Genomic DNA, 7,111 nt, shown 5'->3' with positions numbered 1-7,111 from the left:
ACGAACGGGAAGAAAAAGGTACTTTCGGAAACATGATTAAAAACTGGACAAATGGTAGTTTTGTCATTTAGATAGAGCAATAATTTTATATAACTTTGTTTTATTTTTTGAAAAAAAAAAAACTAATTTGGCTCAATATAGGGCAATTATCTTTACATCCCCCATTTGGGAGCTCTCTCTCTTAAAACTTACATATGAATCAATCTTGCATCCGATATCTTTGATTGTTATATAGTTTAAAAAATATGTTTTGTGCCCGTTAGTGATGATTATGACTTTCGGTAAAGTTGAAAATTAAGCGTAGAGCCTATAGTTGGTATAATAGCCATGTTTGAGTACCTGATTTTCATTAATTTTATATAATGCGAGAGAGAAGATTGTTGAGAACAATAAGTCAATAACATGTATGCAAAGAAAGCTATAAAAACAATGCAATTATTAATATCACGTGTAATTGTTGGAAAATCGTAATTATCTCTGAAAGAGTGATTGAAATGTGAAGTTTATATTACTTTGAATTTTGTAAAATTTGAAATATGTGTTGTTCTAAAATTATTTATTTGAGTGGGTGATTGCTCCTATGGCTTCCGGGATAGAATGCATGCATATGCTCTGAAAAGATCAAACATTGAAAAAGTGGAAAACCTGGAAGTATTTTCCTTGGGCACTCTCTCGAGTGGACATTTATTCGCTGTAAAGCCAAGCAACAACTTGTTATCATCAATCTTTAATGTGAATTTTTTTTTTCTTATTATAATATATATCTTAAAATTTCAATAAATATTGACAAAATATATAATAAAAGACTCCTATATTTTTAATATATATATATTATTGTTGGTCAGAAATACCAATCAATCCGTTGTGCATAAGTCGCTAGATTATTTGACAAGTTGTGTGTGTAAGAAAAAGTTGAAATTTATGGTCACGCTTTGCTTGCTTAATCATTTCGAATCAACCCCACTTGTTTTTATCCCCATCATCATTCTTCATTGAAAAAATTCTTGTCTCCCACATATATATACACACATGTGTGTGTGTAATAATTTGTCATAAATAATAAATAAATTATAGAAAGTGGGAGACGATAATTATATATATAATAATCGGTTGTGTGTGTATAACGTATTATGAATTTTATCTATGTTTAAATATTTATTATGATAAGATATGAATGACATTTTTTTAAAATTTAAAAAAAGTATGATTTTTTTTTTGTGGAGAAAGAAAAGAAGGGAGAGCGGTTGAAGAGATGAGCGTGACCAAATTTTTTTTAATCAAGTGCAGATGAGAGTGGTGGAAGTTGTTTTGATATTTATGAAATTTTTTAAAAAAACTCCACCACCAAATAGTTACTTTATAAGGTTTATTTAATATTATATATATTCAAGGAGTTTCTTGTTGGACGTCGCAAAATATGTTTACATAAACTTCGTGGAAGCATTTAATGCAACATGTTTCTCGAGACCTGAAAAATGTGTAAGAGGATGATTAATATGACATTTCACAATATGTTCATGTGAATATCTTGGGACGGTGACGACGAAGCACCCGAATTATAAAAATTATATATATTATGTTTTTAATTAAATATGCTTATTTCAACCTTAGCATAAGATGTAAATATCATCATATTTGTAAAGCTATCTTCTCTTTTTATACACTGATTTAATTCCACTATCATGGAATGTATGACATAAAACAATTGGCTATTAAAATTCCTCATTCTATTTTTATTCTTTGACCAAAAGAAAATATGCAATAATATCCACCCCAAATCAATCCTCTTCCAAATGCGAAATATTCCACGCCGATCAAATGTCGCCTATAACGGCTCATTGATAAATAGTTTTTCTTCTGACGGAGAGTGTCGGCACATAGATATAAAAATATAGAGTAGGTATCATGTGAGACCGTCTCACGGATACTAATATGTGGGACGAGTCAATCATACTCATATCCACAATAAAAAAGTAATACTATTAACATAAAAAATTATACTTTTTCATGGTTGTGTTTCACAAATTCGACCCGTGAGACCGTATCACACAAGTTTTACCAAAAATATAATAATCTTTTTCATATTTTCTTGTCTGTTTATGTTATATACTCAAAAAGTGCAAAAATAATTTAGAAATTTTAAGGTTCTAGGCACGACCACGAGCTCTGAATATTTACTTAACATTCTTGTCATGCCTCGGGCACAAGACAACATGAACACGATCGACTAGCTCGAATTTTTATAAGAATATTGTATATAATTATAAATCTATTTAAATTTTTAATTTTTACCCATGTGACATGATGTACTACAAAACTTCAGTCCGTACTCAATTTAGCTCGTGTTGAATTGGCTCAACTCAACTTAGATACTTAATTTTCAAGATATTTATGTATCGATTTTTGCAAGTCAATTCTTAAATGAAATATATGCATGATTTTATTTATAATTTTGTCGCAAAAATTAATATTTGTCCCTTAGACCTCCGTTTGCTTTGTAGTTTTACGAGAATAGATTTTGTATTGTGACTTGATTGGTATTTTATTGACAGAGATTTTTAAATCAAAAATATATAGTATGAGTTTATGCATATGCGCGCCTTCGAGGCAATACAAGTGAAAAGGTTTAAAACGTGTTCCCAAATTCACTTCTGGATACTCGTACAAGTTTCTAGAGAGTCATCAAATGTTGTAAGAACAGTTTGAAAATATCAAATAAATTTAAATATATATCTTAGAAATTTCAAATTTCATTTTAAATATGTTTTAGAAATTCCAAAAATTCATATGGAAAATTTAGTTTGCATTTTATTATTATGTATATAAAGATTTAGTATATAAATGCTCATTACGTGACAAGAGTAAGTCTCAGATATCTATATTTGGAGTGAAAATCAAATTTTGACATAAAAAATAATCTTTTTTTATAGTCGGGTATGAAATACGTTTCACAAAATCGACGTGTGAGATGATTTCATAGAAGTTTTTGTGATGTGACGAATCTTTGACATGAGATCTCATGTCAAATTTAGGACATTGATGTCAGATAAACTATAAGTATCGACGTAACATATATTGGGTTGAGAAATACACGCGATCTTAATTTTGATGATAACAAAATTTATTATTGTATTTCTAATATATTTACTCAAGTGTGTATAGTTACTAACTCAAGATGAAGCTAATACCCAAATTTAGCCAAACTAAAAATCAGCAGAGTTTCACTATTTTGATGAAATCTCACATATCAAATTCAATTTGGGACAAGTTGTATTTCACGTCAGTTGGACTGAATCGAAAGTTATATTGCACGAAACCAATAATCAGTTGGAAATGAGCAGTTGCAATATTTTGGTCCGCCTAATTAGCTCGATTATCCAAATGAATTGATTTAGTACGCATTACGAAGCTAAGATGATTATCTACGATCCTATTCACAAGTCAAAGTTTGAATCATAGTATAAGATACTGATAAATGACGATGAAATATGAGTTTTGTTGAGCAAAACTGAATTATCAGTTGAGCAGTTTCAGTTGAGCGCAGACGAGCAAAACTGAACAAAAATGTCAAAATCAGCGAGGGTTGGGAAAAATGTCCGGCAAGACATAAATAATCATTTCAATATAAAAAACAGTACAAAAGCTTTTCAAACAGTCATATCATTGTATCAAATGTATAAATAATTTGAAGATCAAATACAACTTTGGAAGTGGATTCAAAGCATGAACATCTTACATGAAGAAATGAGTTAGAATGAGAGCAAGCCCAATGTATGAGAATACATCTGAGAGATAAATATATGGTAAAGGATTAAATCCTCACACATACACATATACATGAGAGTTGAGATTCAAAGTTTAGTTGAGTGAGTTTTCACACAAAGACACTAAAGATTATGATTATAGTACTGTCATAAGAGATGTTAAACATTATGGAGATTGTGAGATTGTGGCCTACAATCAAGAGTGTGTTATGAGTTTTAATTAGGCAAGAGAGATATCATAAATTGAAATGAGTTTGTACAATGAGTTGTATAAATATAAGTCTTCTAGTGATTTTTCTCAAGAGGAAGGAGTGACATATGAGTTGTTAATATCCGAACATCTATGAAGAAATTTGTGTCTATTTATTTATTACATTTAACTATCGTTATTGTTTTTAAAATATATTGTTGAAGCATTTTATGTGTTATTCAAATACCTAAAATATTACATACCAATCGTTTTGACAAAATATTTCAAATGTTTCTACTCATTCAACTTGCATATCTTTTAAATGTTTTACAAAATATTTAATCGGTTTCTATGAAACATTATTTTGAGTGTTTTTTATTTGATTTGAAAACCAAACTCGATTTAATTCATCGATTTTTAATAGTTGATCAATGATAATCCTTCCATCCATCGATCATATCAACATATTTTATTAAACATATAGGTATCACCTATATTTTATATAGCATGGCCACTTATATCAGACATATATAATAATAACTATTATTTAAATTAATCTTTTTACCGTATAATATAAGAATATATAGTAATTAATAGATTTTTTTTAGATGGAAGACCGTAGAAATATACTATAATACACGAAAACATGGAAATCTTTATTTCAAGATTACAATGTGACATTTTAGACAAACGAGTACCCAAATTTGGCATATACTGGCGCATTCCAGTCCACAAGTTATACATTTCAATTGCTCGTCCATTAGTTTGATGCCACGTGTATCGCGTCATAAAGATTTAAAAAACTTCGGAATTAAATTTATCAAAATAACTATAACACAATGGTTTCTATTAAATCTCCCTCACCTTCATATAATAAGCTGATTGCTTAATTAGTGCATAAATTGAGACAAACGTCCGATGAAAAAAGATGCTAAGTCATCTAGCCCGATCTTTTTTATCCCTCGCATCGAGCCATCTACTTGTCCCAAACCCGCGCCCGTCGGCCGGATAGAGCCCTTTTATCCGTTTCGTCAAAAGATCACCTAATGCAAGCCGTGCAAAAATGAAATAATTGAAATATTTAAATGTTTGGTTACCATATATAAATATATACATGTATTGGTATGTCATAATTGGAATTAGACTATTCTTTTGGACCATTTGTGAAACAATTTTCATACAACTGATATGGATTTGGGCCCACAATCTATTAGACATGCACATGAATTTATAGGGAAAATTCGATGCTGCCCGTGCAGGCACTGCCTGCACGGGCAGATCCAAGGGCCAGAAAATTTCTGGCCCATTTTATTTTTTTTTTTAAAAAAAATTCCATCCCCCATGATTGAATCTTGACCCTTGATTGGGTGTAGGGCAGTGCCCTCACACCCAGGATCGACTCTACCAATTTATAGTGTTATTCTACATTCTTCCTGATTAAAGAAAAACAATAAGCCTTCAAACCGCCAAAGCATCTCAGACCCTTAGATCAAACCTCGCGTGACATAACACTGTCTGAGTGGTTCCGATGCAAGCCACGTGTCATATCTAGACCATTTATTTCTTATACCTAATGTTTTTTTTTATATTTTATTAATATTACGAATTTTAAATATGGATGATAATGTTATTTTCTGTCGCTGTTTGGAGAAAGACCGATACTTCTTTGTCTGTATAATTATTTATAATTTTTTATAAAACGATAAATGTTTATCTTATCTAAAACGATTGATTTGCGTCTCTTGATCTGTTATAATTTATTTAAATAATTCCAAATACACGTATATCATTTTAAACTTTTAAATTCAGTAGCATTATTTAAGTTAACTTGTATTGTCTGAATCCAAATAATAATTATTTTATATAACAATAAATCCAAATAATTATTATTTTATATGAAACAAAATAGTTGGGCGGAGGCTGATGGACCACTCTCCCTATCCGGTCGGTGAAAGCGAGAGCTATGGGCGGCCCAATTTCTTTTTCGAATTACATAATTAATCATATTTTAAATAACTAATAATATTTAGACAAAACTTACGTGAGACGATCTCACGGGTCGTATTTTATAAGACATATATTTTATTTAGGTCATCCATAAAAAATATTACCTTTTGTGCTAAGAGTATTACTATTATTTGTGAATATCGGTAGAGTTGACCCGTTTCACAGATAAAGATTCGTAAGACCATTGCACAAGAGACCTACTCTAATATTTACTTCATATTTTTAAAAAATTTGACCTCAATTTTTTTTAAAAAAGTAATAAAAGATTAATATTTATAAAATTTAAACAAAAAATCAAAGATCTAAAAATTTTATCTACAAATCTCACCTTTCGATGCTTTCATGCAAAAGTGTCCATACGTTCACCATCAATCGTCTTTTTTTCTAAATCATTCTTACTTATTTCACATATTAATTATTAAATGACACTTAATTTAATTATTTTGAAAAAAAAACATTTTGGTTATTATGGAATTATCATTATACATAGAAATAAATCTATTTCTATTCGATAAATTTTGAACTTAAATGTTTATACGTAACTTGTTAAAAATGTCGAAAAAATTATATATTTTAAAATAATTTAACATAAGCTCGATTTCGAATTAGCCTAACCTTTTTATTATAATTGAATTTGTTTAGTTTGGGGCAGATTTCTTTAAAAAAAGTAATACCTTTTTTATAAAAAAACAATAATTTTCTTCTATGTATTTCAATATAGGTGGAAATGGAAGCCAATGAGCTTAGAGTGAACTGATATTCTGAGCTAGAGTGAAAAAAATTGTATTTGATTAATTTAACTTATAATATTTTGGAACTATTAGAAAACTACAAAAATGAAACAATTTCGTTTGAACAGCAAAGAGCGATTATTCAAGTCCAACAATGGTTTTTTTCCAGTTGGGCGCCCATTCATGCAGTTCTTCTGAATTTCAAATAGTATTCAGGATCTTCTCTTTTTAATTATCTAATAAATCACTTGATGAAAGTAGATTATAATTTCGTTCAAATTTCCACGAAGTGAGAGAAAACGTATAATTTGTAGAAATCTTTTCTTTTTTTCGAGAAAACCATAACACATAAGAAGTTCGTTGGCCATAATTTTATCTTATTTATATACAAATGAAGAAAATATTGAATTTTTGAATAA

The sequence above is a fragment of the Primulina eburnea genome, chromosome 1 (genome assembly GCF_022965805.1).
Source record: "Primulina eburnea isolate SZY01 chromosome 1, ASM2296580v1, whole genome shotgun sequence".
Taxonomy (NCBI): domain Eukaryota; kingdom Viridiplantae; phylum Streptophyta; class Magnoliopsida; order Lamiales; family Gesneriaceae; genus Primulina; species Primulina eburnea.
The sequence above is the reverse complement of the archived record's forward strand: the minus strand, read 5'-3'. Positions refer to the sequence as shown.